We start from the raw sequence: 16,800 nt of genomic DNA, 5'->3' as shown, positions 1-16,800 counted from the left end.
GGACTTTTATACAACGGGTTTTCAACATGTTCAAATAATGATTGACATATTTTCATTAAAAACTTTATTTTAATTAATTTGTTCATACTATTTCATCCTTACACAAGATATAGTCCCGACACAAATCTAGGGATCGTAGTCGTTCAGTTTTTTTGTTCTGTATCTATGGACGCGACCCAGTCGTTCATTCTAAATGTTCAATTGCCATACTGGCTTGCAACGTTCTTATCCCTTGCTTGCTAGTTAGCCAACTACGGCTAACTTACAGTCACGTCAAAAAGTGAAGCCAGAATAACAACAAAGTAGCTGCATTTGCATTTGTTTATTTGTTTAAGCTGTTTTATAGTGACATTTATTTGATACATCCATAACAATAAACTGATGAGGTGCGAACCTTAAATCCATTTTACCTCATTTCTGCCAGCACGTTAAATGTGCAACCAGAGGGAAGAAAAAAAACCATATTTACTCCACACACAGAGATACGTACAATGCTCTCCCTCACCCTCCATTTGGGAAATCTGACCATAATTCTATCCTCCCAATTCCGGCTTACAAGCAAAAACTAAAACAGGAAGCACCAGTGACTCGGTCAATAAAAAAAAAGTGGTCAGATAAAGCAGATGCTAAGCTACAGGACTGTTTTGCTAGCACAGACTGGAATATGTTCCGGGATTCATCCGATGGCATTGAGGAGTACACCACATCAGTCACTGGCTTTATCAATAAGTGCATCGATGACGTCGTTCCCACAGTGACTGTACGTACATACCCCAACCAGAAACCATGGAGTGCGTATGGCCCAGTACATCACTGGGGCCAAGCTTCCTGCCATCCAGGACCTCTAAACCAGGCGGTGTCAGAGGAAGGCCATAAAAATTGTCAAGGACTACAGCCACCCTAGTCATAGACTGTTCTCTCTGCTACTGCACAGCAAGCGGTACCGGAGTGCCAAGTCTAGGTCTTCTTAACAGCGTCTACCCCCAAGCCACAAGGCTCCTGAACAGCTAATCAAATGGCTACCCAGACTATTTGCATTGCCCCCCCCTCCCCTTTTACACTGCTGCTACTCTTTGTTTATTATAGTCACTTTAATAACTCTACCTACATGTACATATTACCTCAACTAACCGGCTCAACTAACCCCGCACATTGACTCTGTAGCCTCGCTATTACTTTTATTTTTTACTTGACACTTATTGTTGGTTAAAGGCTTGTAAGTAAGCATTTCACTGTATGGTCTACAACTGTTGTATTCGGCGCATGTAACAAATACAATTTGATATCACCTGGCATTAAAAATCTGCTCACTCGTCAGGACTCTGTCGTTCAGAGGAACTAGCGAACAACACAGCTACAGTAACCTAATAACTTCAAACTGAAGCTGGAAAGACTGCAAATTTGCTTAGTTTAGTTTTACCTTTTCTCCCACAAAAATATTGGGGTATATAGTTGAAGTCCGAAGTTTACATACACCTTAGCCAAATACATTAAAACTCAGTTTTTCACAATTCCTGACATTTAATCCTAGTAAAAATACCCTGTCTTAGGTCAGTTAGGATCACCACTTTATTTTAAGAATAAGAATAATAGTCACAATAATAGTAGAGAGAATGATTTATTTCAGCGTTTATTTCTTTCATCACATTCCCAGTGGGTCAGAAGTTTACATACACTTAATTAGCATTTGGTAGCATTGCCTTTAAATTGTTTAACTTGGGTCAAACGTTTCGGGTAGCCTTCCACAAGCTTCCCACAATAAGTTGGTTGAATTTTGGCCCATTCCTCCTGACAGAGTTGGTGTAACTGAGTCAGATTTGTAGGCCACCTTGCTCGCACACAATTTTTCAGTTCTGCCCACAAATTTTCTACAGGATTGAGGTCAGGTCTTTGTGATGGCCACTCCAATACCTTGACTTTGTTGTCCTTAAGCCATTTTGCCACAACTTTGGAAGTATGCTTGGGGTCATTGTCCATTTGGAAGACCCATTTGCGACCAAGCTTTTAACTTCCTGACTGATGTCTTGAGATGTTGCTTCAATATATCCACATAATTGTGCTTCCTCATGATGCTATTTTGTGAAGTGCACCAGTCCCTCCTGCAGCAAAGCACCCCCACAACATGATGCTGCCACTCCCATGCTTCACGGTTGGGATGGTGTTCTTCGGCTTGCAAGCCTCCCCCTTTTTCCTCCAAACATAACGATGGTCATTATGGCCAAACAGTTCTATTTGTGTTTCATCAGACTAGAGGACATTTCTCCAAAAAGTACAATCTTTGTCCCCATGTACAGTTGCAAACCGTAGTCTGGCTTTTTTTATGGCGGTTTTGGATCAGTGGCTTCTTGTTGAGCGGCCTTTCAGGTTATGTCGATATAGGACTCGTTTTACTGTGGATATAGATACTTTTGTACCTGTTTCCTCCAGCATCGTCACAAGGTCCTTTGCTGTTGTTCTGGGATTGATTTGCACTTTTTGCACCAAAGTACGGTCATCTCTAGGAGACAGAACGCGCCTCCTTCCTGAGCGGTATGACAGCTGTGTGGTCCCATGGTGTTTATACTTGCATACTGTTGTTTGTACAGATGAATGTGGTACCTTCAGACATTTGGAAATTGCTCCAAAGGATGAACCAGACTTGTGGAGGTCTACAATTATTTTTCTGAGGTCTTGGCTGATTTCAATTGATTTTCCCATGATGTCAAGCAAAGAGGCACTGAGTTTGAAGGTAGGCCTTGAAATACATCTACAGGTACATCTCCAATTGACTCAAATGATGTCAATTAGCCTATCAGAAGCTTCTAAAGCCATGACATCATTTTCTGGAATTTTCCAAGCTGTTTAAAGGCACAATAAACTTAATGTATGTAAACTTCTGACCCACTGGAATTGTGATACAGTGAATTATAAGTGAAATAATCTGTCTGTAAACAATTGTTGGAAAAATAATTTGTGTCATGCACAAAGTAGATGTCCTAACCGAATTTGTGGAGTGGTTGAAAAACGAGTTTTAATGACTCCAACCTAAGTGTATGCAAACGTCCGACTTCAACTGTATATCCCCAAAAATTATGCCAGTTGAATCATTATTTCGACTGGCTGAGAAACGCTGCCTGCCCGTCTGTCTCGTCCCGACACGTTCATTACATTACTATGGGACAGCAGGAGATCAAATTTGAATATTGAAACAATGTTGCAAATGTCAGAGAGACAGACATCAAGGTTTATACACATCTCCACTGTTGAAAACTAAATGTTAGTCTAAAAGAAATGAGATAATGACTTCATGCTTTTTATAGTGGAGATCAAGTTCATAAGTTGCTTGGCTGATGAGGCAATGGATTGCACAGTCAGATGGAACTGAGTAAATAGGCATTTTAATGTCATAAATTTGTGTCATGCACCAACTTGTGGAATAAACACCGGCAGGAATGCGGTTTTAACCAATCAGCATTCAGGGTTAGACCCACCCATGGTATAATACTCAATAGAAGTCTGTGGCAGAACGGCGCTAACTTCAAATGTCAACCGACAAGCTAAGTAGTGGCTGCAGGTTCATGAGTGAAAACATGGGCTATTTCTAAATTAAATCCGCTGAAAACAAAACTAAATAGGGACTAAATATATATTTATTTACAAATCTAACAGACTGAATTTCAATATCCACCCTCCGAAGACAATCTGTTCCTGTTTCCATTTTGTAGTTCTGAGTCTTCCCTTTAAAACGCTAGAGAAACAGCCCCTCAACGTAGATTGATTGTGGTTATAGGCAATGAAAGCCAATGATCTGGAGGTGAAAATGACGAAGGTATCAAGTTGATTTTGATTGGTCCAACCAGCGGAAATGCCTCCAAAATGGTCCAACCTCACAACCCCAAATATGGAAGAGATACAACCAAGAGCAGTGCAGTCTAAACTAGCAACGGTCACAGCAAATTAACGTTCTTATGTCATCAACACTGTCAAGTACAACTAAAGTTATAATAGAGAACAATGTAATGATTTAGTCTATGTAATTTATAATGACATAGGGCAAAGAAAACTACGTTTTGACATTCATTTCGTAGCTCTTTCTTGAATAGCCCCGTTTTTCTCTGCATTGTACAGCACTGAGTGAACACCTTACATTTTTACATTTTAGTCATTTAGCAGACGCTCTTATCCAGAGCGACTTACAGTAGTGAATGCATACATTTCATACAATTTCATAAAAAAATTTCTGGCCCCCCGTGGGAACAATATGCTTATGGCTGTTTTGAATCAATCACCACAAAAGTCCTGTACATTTTGTTGTGTTAGGCTTTGAACAACATCCACAATGATCATGTTTTCCCACTCAATTTCAACTTGTTGTTGAACTTCTTTCTTCAAATTGATCAATCACAGTAAGGTGAGTTTTAAAAGCACAATGTTTTAATGACAAGTGTTTGATGTGATTTTCAATTGCATTGATGTCAGACTTAGAGGGACAATAGAGCCCTGAGTACCAGGCCATTAGCGACCTGATGGTCTTTAGCGAGTTGGGTACTACCAATGCATGTCCAGAGTGCATAAGATGACATAACTGTGGCGGTAATATGGTCACCGCAACACCCCTACGCCTGGCAACTACTACCATAGCCCGTTCAAAGGCTCTTAAATCTTTTGTCTTGCCCATTCACCCTCTGAAGGACACACACAATCCATGTCTCAATTGTCTCAAGGCTTAAAAATCATTCTTTAACAAGTCACATCAATAAGGGATCATAGCTTTCACCTGGATAGTCTAAGTCATGGAAAGAGCAGGTGTTCATAATGTTTTGTACACTCAGTGTATGACGTATTCGCAAAGGTGACCTAAGGCACTGCATCAATCCAGTGTGTTAATTAGGCCACACTGACTCTCCACTTTGCCCTCTCAATGACATCCTCTCACCCTCTCTCGATCCCTCTTCCTCTCTGTTTGTCTGGGTCATTTTGGCCCATGCGAAGGCAAGCTGGCTCAAATGGAACGCTGCACAAACTATTGTTTTTTGCAGGCCCTGCAGACTCAGGGGACAGGGAGTGGTAGCTGGCATGTGTGTGTGCGTGGACCAGCTGTCTCCACCCTCTGTCCCACTAGTGATTGCCTGCAGTGGGACCACTGGGACTGGGGCTAGAGGAGGGGAAGGTGAGGGGGAGGGCCACCTGCCAATTTCTTTGGGGTGAGGGGCCAGAGAGTGGGAGGAGTTGCCATCTTAACAAAACATGAGGGGTCACAGCGTTAACTGGTTTCTCGCTCTCCCTCCTCCTCCCCCCATACGCCCTCTCTTTATCTTTATCTCTCTCCCTTAGTCTATAGCTATTCTGGTTTGTATACTGCAGTCTCTCTTTGTCTCTCGGTAGAGATACTGATCCCTGCTTTTACTAAGATATGCATTGTTTTGATCAACCCTTCCTTCCTTTTCTCAATCTCCATCTTTTCCTAATCACTCATCAGCGGCATTTTCTTTCCCTCTCCCTTTCTTCCCTGTGTCCTTTTCCTACGAGGGGGAACTGGCATTAATAATCAAAGAAAAGAAAGGCATCAGTCAGAGGCCAGGGGGCGTGGGGTTTAGGGACTGATTAAAATCGTCAACTCATAAAATAAATAGAAAAAAAAGCCCAGATCTGACAGAAGGTGGTGTAATGAGAATGTAGACATCGAGAGGGGACGGGTCAGAATTGGCACATGATTTATTCAGTTTAAAGGGGAAGGGAGGTGGATTAAGACTGAAGGTGCCACCTGAACCAATGCCCCTCCCCCCACCCTCAATCCCACCAGCCTATCCACACGCCCCACGCCTCTCTGCTGTCCCTTGGGAGCTTGTGGCCCTCTGGCACAGGGACTTGAAGGGACGCTAATTGTCAGCCGAACACGATTTTAAATCACATTGGTGGGGTATACTGTGCCCTCCGGGGCGTGACTAAACTGAGGCGGGGGGGTAGGGGGGGTGACACGTGCCGTCATTAATACCGGGTCCCATATGCGGTGGTCAGGTTCTGGGGAGGCCCCTCAATAGCGCCCCCTCTCCATCACACACACACACCCTTGCCCATCCTTCAGCTCCCTATGGAATCAATGCGTGCAAAGGGATTACACACCGGCGCTCTAATGAATATCTAAGTGGGACCGGCAGCACTAATGGAGGCTGGAGACCTCCTCTCCTCCACATCACTTCCTTCACCCCTCCATCCTCCTTTGATCTGTCCCTTAACCCCAAGCCTGTGGCACGCCTCGTCCATGCTCCGAATATGGCTGGTCATGCTTAAAACACCTCTCTCACCCCCCCTCCCCACTGGCGGCCCGGCTGCTGGTCCCGTCTGGAGAGAACCCCACACATTTAATACTCTCTCTGTATCTTTCCCTCACCCTCTCTGCCATCTTTTTCTTATTGTCTCACTGTTCCTAAGGGAAAGGGTGCATGTATGAGTTTGTATGAGTTTGTGAGGGTGTGTGTGTGTGTGTGTGTGTGTGGGGGGGGGAATGAATGAAGAGTTGCCTTGGTAACGGGAGGCACACTGATCTGCCGCAGTGAAGAAATGGGGGGAGAGGGAAAGAGACAGAGTTGAGAGAGTAAGAATAAGCATGAGCGGGGAGCTAGTCTGTGAAAGTGTGGGTGTGTGTATCTGTGTGTGTTAGAGTGGGAGGGAGAGAGAGTGGCAGGGTGTGGTTAACAAAGTCCCTGCAGTGAAGAGTGAGAGAGGGAAATCGGGAAAGTAAATACAAGTGTGGGTCTGTGTGTGTATATGTGGGCACATGTGGTTTTGTGTGTAGTTTGACAAAGTCATTGAAGAACAACCCTCTCCCGCGGATTAATGTCGAGAGCATTGCAGCAGAGCAATGTTCTTGACAGGGCAGTGGGACACTTCCATTGATATGCAATCAACCTCCACTCCAGTGTGGACTGGTCCCATTAAAGTAACACACACATACACACAGGTGTGTAGCGTAGCAACATCACCCCAGTTTTGCATGCCTATTTATTTTCCCAGTGTTAGTGCTGCTGGTATGAAGAACAAGGGTTACAGAACGATAAAACAATCCCAATTATAGTCCTTGCAACAGATCATAGTCTCCGCTGGCAACAGCCACATGAACGGTGTTGACAGTAGCACCATCAATGGTCAACGCACAAAGGGCCTCGAGGTACAGTATCAACTGGTCAGCCAACGGTTGTGTTCCAAAGTCACGAAATGGAAGAAAACGTTCCAGAACAGGGAGAAATGAGGACGTACTTGGCTTGGGAGGTATACCGTCAACACCATTGAAACTATTTCTTTGATGTTTTTCTTATACATTTTTATATTTGTAGATACTTAAGTAAATATTTGTGCAAAACTTGTGCAATACGTCAGGAGATGAAGCAGATCGCATTCTTCATTTCACCGGTCACATTATGAAGCTCACCATAGTTCCCCAGAACAGTTGAGCCAGTCACGTGTTTGTTTGTAAAAAGCACAACGGGAGAAAGCTGGGAGCAGGTGAGTCGAGCTGTGTATTGACAGGGGTCACGTTTCATATTGAAAGACAAACTTTTTCTTTTTTCTTCAATAGAGTGATCAGAGACGTGTAACTATAGTTTTCCTTCACATAAAATACTGTACATTAGTGCAATGTTCGGCTGAAAATAGCTTCATTGTCATCAGATGACAACAGAAGTGCAACGTTATTTGGCTTGGCAGCCACACAAGGAAATGAGCATACAATGAAAAAGCAAGGTATTTCTTGCAAAAACAATGCATGGCCATCATATTGCGAATGTGTATCATAAAAAGAATGTAGCCAGCTACATTTCGTAATATTTTGCTTAAAGTTAATCTTGCATTTTAGGGTTGTAACAGCTTTCTGCCGTGTTTGAGAAGTGAAAGACCTTTGGATGAGTTGTGTGGCTGGGGATAGCTGGCCTAGGGGACACTGGGGGTAGTTGGGCTGGGGCTAGGGGAAGGAGAGACTGGGGTTAGCTGGGCTGGGGCTAGGAGAGACTGGGGGTAGCTGGGCTGGTGCTGGGAGAGACTGGGGGTAGCTGGGCTGGTGCTGGGAGAGACTGGGGGTAGCTGGGCTGGTGCTGGGAGAGACTGGGGGTAGCTGGGCTGGTGCTGGGAGAGACTGGGGGTAGCTGGGCTGGGGCTAGGAGAGACTAGGGGTAGCTGGGCTGGTGCTGGGAGAGACTGGGGGTAGCTGGGCTGGGGCTAGGGAAGACTGGGTCTAGGAGACCTTTCCTACCTATATACTGTCATGACGTTGGCCTCTTTGGGTACAGGAAGGACAGTTGACTCCCTCCCCTTTGTACCATCACCCAACCTACCTTCCCCCCAACCCAGGGTTGTAAAAATTCCAAGAGGAGAATCTACTACCACATGTTTCATAGAGAGACAAAGGAAATTCTTCCAACTCATAGAATTGGAGAACCGAGCGACATGTGTGTTCTGGAGAAGATATGGAAGATTGATGAAGACTCCAGCTACGAACTGGTCCGCTTGGTACAATTTTGTGATACTCAGAAGAGACAATATAGCCATATTACCATAAAACTGTTTATATAATAGCCTCAGCGATGAGACTGGCATCATAATGGTTGTATAAAATGTATTTATAAGGATAAAGCTATTTGTAATACATTGAGATGCTATGTACTGATGTTAATGTGATAGAATTGTATTTCTGTAACCAAGTCTAACTCAGTCATAGGCACGCCCCCAGGGACACAGACAGGACCAGGCGTCATTTGACAAGCCTGTTCAATGGGCACTATAAAACACCCCCTCATTTACATTTCTTGAGACCAGGCCTCCACTTCATGGCCATTAGGTTTATCATCCAAGTACTCTACTGAAAGTGAACCATACCACGTGGTTAACTTTTAGACTATCGATATCGACAGAATAAGAACAAGTCTTTGATATTAATTATTAGTCTGCAGCTAAGTAAATTATATCATCGAACGCGAAGACCAACCACATCCATTCTATGACGACATTAATGAATGTCGCTCTGAAAGATCCATTCTAACCGAGAGAGAGAGAGACAACGCGGACAAACTCTCCATCAGAACATAACTCTTCCAAAGGGATCCCGACGACACATGAGCGTAAATATATATTGATTGCAATTGTTCCCGAATGAGTGAGCCTTCAATTGTCAATTGTTAATATTAATGAACTCTGTGTAACTTCTCAGCTTACCGTTTATGACCCATTGTCTAACAGACCAGCCATGCTTGTTAGCCATTAGGGCACATTACTATACCAATCCTTTGTGACGATAATTACTGTTTGTATGTTTTCTGTTAATTACTTAGTGTAGTAAATAAATGATTTTAAGACAATTGATGTATGGATGATTTTAGTAAAGACTGGGTTCGTGCAGATACAACAATTTACGACGTTTGGGAATGAGACTTGACGCGAGGTAAAATACACCATTGAAACTAGAAGATAATCGGCCTATACTATAATAGAATATTATAGTACAGGAAAGTTATATTAGGAAAATTATAGCTTTGTAATCTGAATATTCTCCTTGGTGCCCCGATCTCCTAGGTAATTACAATTAAACGATTAATCAGTTTAGTCGCGTGATAATAATTACAGGGAGCTAATTGATAAACATATCTTCCGTTTAATGGTACCCAAAAGACACGACAATACTGTACGTATAACTTTATGAGCTGGATTGCCTGTCTTTGCAATTCGTTTATTTTTGTTTCAGCTCGTTAGCATATTTAGCTAGCAGCCTCCATGGAAATTCGCTATTACGTGGGCAATTGTTTTTAGCATTCTGGTAATAGACACCCAATGGCCTTTTAGTTTTTTTGGGGCCCGTAATACTGTAAATCCCGGGAGAAAAATAAGGATGATGATAAGGAAATCTGGATACCGCCCAACCCTAGGACGTACTATCTGAACTCATCCAAAAATAAATGCTGGTTTTCGTTTTATGTTGCAATGCTCTTTAAAAGATGTTGCTATGGTGTGCCCTGATGAACAACGCTATTAGGTTTCAAATAATACAAATATAATGCCTTGTGTTACACTTAATGAATTAAAGAAAAAAGAATCATAGCGTGAGAAGAAATCATAACTATATTTCACATAATAAAGTCAGTCATGTTTGACAACAACAGTTCTCAAAAACACCAAATTACATAGCTGGATAATAGAGCATTGAAGCACTGATTATGAGCCAGTAGTACCTTTTTAACCAGATGTAAACAAGCAGTGAAGCTCTTGAGTAATCTTGGAGCAATGCATTTTTCAGTGGACACAAGAAGAGGAAACACACAAAGGGAGCAAGATATTAGGTGTTCGCCTATCTGTCAGAGTACCTCAAGACAAGGAATACTAAACATTACAGAATATAGAATAAATAACACTAAGGCCAACCTTAGCTGTATGGGTTGGCCAACACAGGCCAACCCACACAGCTTGGCCCAATAATGTGAATCAGGCACTTGTGGGACATTGTCACGGGCAGGTAGAGCCTGAGCCCATTGGACATGGCTGTGTAATCAATATGTCTGGAGGTGATGGGCTAGGAGCTGAGAGGGTTTTTCCACTGTAATGCAGAGCCGGAACCAGGAGATCTCCAAACATTCCCAGGAACAGATATATCTTGCAAATCTTTTCCCAAATCCGAGTTTTGATTTCTAATGGGCGGGCGGTATTCAGCCCCACTCCTTATCTGATAACAGTGAGCTTTTGCCGTCAACAAGGCCTTGTTTGTGTGTGCACTACATTAGGGTGGCTTTCACACTATCGTGCCAACCCGAACAGTCTTTTGATGCCTTCTGTATATTTCACTGAAGCAAAACCGTAAGACTACTGATTCAGTGATTCTGTACTGTTCTCTCTTCTCTAATGGCTTCAGTAACAGTCTAGGGGTGGATGGCTGGCTGGCTTGCTGGCTGGGAGCTATTGCTGCAGCGTGAGGGGGTCATTCCAGGTCCTTTCCCCTGGAACGAGCTTTTGTTTGGGCCGCTGAACCAGCTCCCCTCCCCTGGGGCCCAACAGAGTGTCTTCCTACCTCACACTCCCCAAATGGGACACTCCCATCACTCCCAAGCTCACCTCTGGCTCTGCCCCGTTTCACAACACTGCCATCTGCTGGTGGAGGCAGGAAGTGTGACTGCACTGCAGAATGGCAAAGGCCGGAGGAGAAAGGTTTGACCCCAACGACCTTAGCCACAACAGCAAAGGGCCCTCGGTGGGGGGAGAGGGCAAACACTAGAGCTAAACTGGAGTCATGTTGTTTTGGCATCCATTTAATGTATTATTGATTTCTAGATAAGTGGGATATTTATTGAGGCGCATCAGCACACAGATTTGTTCAAGGGCAAAACAGCAAGAGCTATCTCTTAAGTATACAATTCTGTAAAGAGTACAGTCTGTTGTTCGTTTGTGTGTCCCCTCCGTATGTATTTAGACAGTGAACCTAAAATGTTACATTTGGCTCTATACTCCAGTATTTTGAATATGAGATCAAATGTTCAATATGAGGCGACAGTACATAATGCATTACCTTTTTTTGTTTTACTGTTTAGAAATAGATCTAGTCTCCTCATTTGAAGATGTCATAAGTATATGGACACATTTCACTAATAGGGTTTTAAAGTAGTCAAAAGTTGAGTATTTGGTCCCATATTCCTAGCACACAATGACTACATGAAGCTTGTGACTAAACTTGTTGGATGCATTTGCAATTTGTTTTGGTTGTGTTTTGTGTTTTTTTTTTTGCCCAATAGGAACTGAATGGTGAATGATGGCTGGAGTAGTTTTCTTTCAAAGTGTGTAGATAAGATGTTTGTGAACACTTCTAAATTCATCCTGATAATGCATTGCTAAAGACTAATCATGAATGAATTATGAATAATGATGATTGAAAAAGTTGCAAAAGCTGAACCATATATATATATATATATATATACACACATACATACATATATACATACATATATACATATATATACACACACACACACACACACACAGTACCAGTCAAAAGTTTGGACACACCTACTCATTCAAGGGTTTTTATGATTTTTTTAAAACTATTTTCTACATTGTAGAATAATAGTGAAGACATCAAAACTATGAAATAACACAAATGGAATCATGTAGTAACCAAAAAAAAGTGTTAAATCAAAATATATTTTCTATTTGAGATTCTTCAAATAGCCGCCCTATGCCTTAATGACAGCTTTGCACACTCTTGGCATTCTCTCAACCAGCTTCAAATGGAATGCGTTTCCAACAGTCTTGAAGGAGTTCCCACATATGGTGAGCCCTTGTTGGCTGCTTTTCCTTCACTCTGCGATGCAACTCATCCCAAACCATCTCAATTGGGTTGAGGTCGGGTGATTGTGGAGGCCAGGTCATCTGATGCAGCACTCCATCGCTCTCTTTCTTGGTGAAATAGCCCTTACACAGCCTGGGAGGTGTGTTTGGGGTCATTGTTCTGTTTACAAACTAATGATAGTCCTACTAAGAGCAAACCAGATGGGATGGCGTATCGCTGCAGAATGCTGTGGTAGCCATGCTGGTTAAGTGTGCCTTGCAAAGCCGCGGGGCCAGATGGATTACCAGGATGTGTACTCAAAGCATGCGCGGACCAACTGTCAAGTGTCTTCACTGACATTTTCAACCTCTCCCTGACTGAGTCTGTAATACCTGCATGTTTCAAGCAGACCACCATAGTCCCTGTGCCCAAGGAAGCGGAGGTAACCTGCTTAAATAATTACCGCCCCATAGCACTCATGTCGGTAGCCATGAAGTGCTTTGAAAGGCTGGTCATGGCACACATCAACAGCATCCTCCCGGATACCCTAGACCCACTCCAATTCGCATACCGCCCCAACAGATCCACAGATGACGCAATCTCAATCGCACTACACACACTACACACTGCCCTTTCCCACCTAGACAAAAGGAACACCTATGTGAGAATGCTGTTCATTGACTACAGCTCAGCGTTCAACACCATAGTGCCCAAAAAGTTCATCACTAAGCAAAGGACGCGAGGACTAAACACCTCCCTCTGCATCTGGATCCCGGACTTCCTGATGGGCCGGCCCTAGGTGGTAAGGGTAGGCAACAACACGTCTGCCACGCTGATCCTCAACACTGGGGCCTTTCAGGGGTATGTACTTAGTCCCTCCTGTACTCTGTTCACCCACGACTGCGTGGCCAAACACGACTCCAACACCATCATTAAGTTTGCTGACGACACAACAGTGGTAGGCCAGATCACCGACAACGATGAGACAGCCTATAGGGAGGAGGTCAGAGAACTGTCAGTGTGGTGCCAGGACAACAAGCTCTCCCTAAATGTGAACAAGACAAAGAAGATGATCGTGGACTACAGGAAAAGGCGGACCGAACAGGCCCCCATTAACATCAACGGGGGTGTAGTGGAGCGGGTCGAGAGACTCAAGTTCCTTGGTGTCCACATCACCAATGATCTATTATGGTCCAAACACACCAAGACAGTTGTGAAGAGCGCATGACAAAACCTTTACTACAGCTGCACCATCGAGAGCATCCTGACCGGTTGCATCACAGCCTGGTATGGCAACTGCTCGGCATCTGACCGTAAGGTGCTACAGAGGGTAGTACACCTAGTACATCACTGGGGCCAAGATCCTGCAATCCAGGGCCTATATAATTGGTGGTGTCAGAGGAAAGCCCATAAAATTGTCAGAGAATCCAGTCACCCAAGTCATAGACTGTTTTCTCTGCTACTGCATGGCAAGCGGTACCGTGCGGGGGTACACTGCTGCCACTCGCTGTTTATTATCTATGCTTAATCACTTCACCCCTACCTACATGTACAAATTACCTCGAACCTGTACCCCCGCACACTGACTCGGTACCCCCTGTATATAGCCTTGTTATTGTTATGTAATTGTGTTACTTGTAATTTGTTTTGCTTTAGTTTATTTGGTAAATATTTTAACACTTCTTGAACTGCACTGTTGGTTAAGGGCTTGTAAGTAAGCATTTCATGGTAAGGTCTACACTGCGTGCACAATTATTAGGCAAGTGAGTATTCTGATCTTATCATTGTTTCTATTCACATTTTCGAACTCCAAACCATATAAACTGGAATGCTTATTGGATTTAATAATTTTCAGGTGATATGTATTTGTGTAATGAGGGAGGGTGTGGCGAAAGTGAATAACACCTTATATCAAGGTGTGCATAATTATTAGGCAGCCTCATTACCTAAGGTAAAATGGGCCAAAAAATAAATTTAACTGACACTGAAAAGCCAAAAATGTAAAATGCCTTTCAGACGGATGCGACACTCTTTAAATAGCTAAACTATTGAGGTGTGACCACCGGACATTCAAACCTTTTGTTGCGAATAGTCAACTGGGGCGCAAAAACGCATGGGGAAGAAAAGGCGCAAATTAACTGCAAAAGACTTGAGAAGAATTAAACGTCAAACTACCAGGAACCCATTATCCTCCAGTGCCATTGTATTCCAGAACTGCAACCTACCGGGAGTGTTCAGAAGTACAAGGTGTCAAGTGCTCAGAGACATGGCCAAGGTCAAGAAGACTGAAACAAGACCGCCACTGAATAAGATTCACAAGTTGAAGCGTCAAGATAGATTTTTCAAAGGTTTTATGGACAGATGAAATGAAAGTGACTCTTGATGGACCAAATGGATGGGCCCGTGGCTGGATCAGTAATGGATACAGGGCACCACTTTGAGTCAGGTGCCAGCAAGGTGAAGGAGGGGTACTGGTATGGGCTGCTATCATTGAGGATGAGGTAGTTGGACCTTTTCGGGTTGAAGATGGACTGAAACTCAACTCCCAAACCTACTTCCAGTTTCTGGAAGATTCTTTCGTCAAACAGTGGTACAGGAAGATGTCCTCAGCATTCTAGAAGGCCATGATCTTTATGCAGGACAATGTTCCATCACATGCATCCAAGTACTCCACTGCTTGTCTAGCCAGCAAGGGCCTCAAAGATGCCTGAATAATGACCTGGCCCCCTTCCTCACCTGACTTAAATCCTATTGAGAACTTGTGGGCCCTTCTCAAATGTGAGATTTACAGTGATGGAAGACAATAGACCTTTTTGAACAGCATTTGGGAGGCTGTGGTTGCTGCTTCAGCGGAAATTGATCGTGAACAGATCAAGAAACTGACAGACTCCATGGATGGAAGGCTCATGGCAGTTATTGAAAATAAGGGTGGCTATAGTGGTCACTGAATATTTTTGAAAGGCCAAAAATGTTATATAATAATTGTCATTTTGTGTTACTTATCTGTTACACTTAGTCTAAAAATTGAGAATAAACAAGTGAGTTGAGAGAAATTATTTTTGTAATTCAGTTGCCTAATAATTCTGCACACGAATAGTTGCCTAAAAATTGTGCACACATATATTTCCCTGAGAAAGACAAAACTTACTTTTCCTTTGTTAAACATTCAGGTTTGAGGTTCAATAACATTTTGGATTGACTGAGAGCATTGTGTTTGTTCAACAATAAAATGAATCCCGAGGAATACAATTTGCCTAATAATTGTGCACGCAGTGTACACTTGTTGTATTCGGCGCATGTGACAAATAAAGTTTGATTTGATTTGAATTCTAAATAAATCACAGACGGTGTCACCAGCAAAGCACCCCCACATCATCACAACGTCTCCTCCATGCTTCACGCTGGGAACTACACATGCAGAGATCATCCGTTCACCTACTCTGCGTCTCACAAAGATGGAACCAAAAAACTCAAATTTGGACTCAGACCAAAGGACAGATTTCCACCCGTCTAATGTCCATTGCTCATGTTTCTTGGCCCAAGCAAGTCTCTTCTTCTTATTGGTGTTCTTTAGTATTGGTTTCTTGGCAGAAATCCGACCATGAAGGCCTGATTCACGCAGTCTACTCTGAACAGCTGATGTGTCTGTTACTTGGACTCAGTGAGGCATTTATTTGGGCTGCAATTTCTGAGGCTGTAACTCTAATGACCTTATCCTTTGCAGCTGAGGTAACTCTGGGTCTTCCTTTCCTGTGGAGGTCCTCATGAAAGCCAGTTTCATCATAGCGCTTGATGGTTTTTGCGACTGCACTTGAAGAAACTTTCAAAGTTCTTGAAACGTTTTGGATTGACTGACCTTCATGTCTTGAAGTAATGATGGACTGTCGTTTCTCTTTGCTTATTTGAGCTGTTCTTGCCATAATATAGACTTGGTCTTTTACCAAATAGGGATATCTTCTGTATACCAACCCCACCTTGTCACAACACAACTGATTGGCTCAAACGCATTAAGAAGGACAGAAATTCCACAAATTAACTTTTGACAAGGCACACCTGTTCAGACCTGTTAATTGAAATGCATTCCAGATGACTACCTCATCAAGCTGGTTGAGATAACGTCATCAGGGCTACTTTGAAGAATCTACAATATATTTTGATTTGTTTAACACTTATTTTTGGTTAATACATGGTTCCATATGTGTTATTTCATAGTTTTGATGTCTTTACTATTATTCTACAATGTAGAAAATAGTAAAAAATAAAGAAAAACTCTGGAATGAGCAGGTGTCCAAACTTTTGACTGGTACTGTATGTAAATAAAGTATTTCTGTTTTTTACTTTCAATACATTTGCAAAAATGTCTAAAAACGTGTCTTGTCATTATGGGGTATTGGTGTAGATTGATGAGGGAAAAATAACTATTTAATCCATTTTAGAATAAGGCTGTTACGTAACAAAATGTGGAAAAAGGGAAGGGGTCTGAATACTTTCCGAATGCACTGTATTTGTATGTGTGAGACAGAGTA

At 42.8% G+C, this 16,800-nt stretch overlaps 1 protein-coding gene across 2 annotated transcripts in view; it reads right to left on the bottom strand.

The window, feature by feature from the left end:
* The window catches only part of fars2 (phenylalanyl-tRNA synthetase 2, mitochondrial), a 150,945-nt gene that overhangs the window by 80,350 nt on the left and 53,795 nt on the right, over positions 1-16,800 (bottom strand). The gene's annotated exons all lie outside the window — the stretch shown is intronic.

The sequence above is a fragment of the Salmo trutta genome, chromosome 2 (assembly GCF_901001165.1).
Source record: "Salmo trutta chromosome 2, fSalTru1.1, whole genome shotgun sequence".
NCBI lineage: Eukaryota > Metazoa > Chordata > Actinopteri > Salmoniformes > Salmonidae > Salmo > Salmo trutta.
The sequence above is the reverse complement of the archived record's forward strand: the minus strand, read 5'-3'. Positions and strand labels throughout refer to the sequence as shown.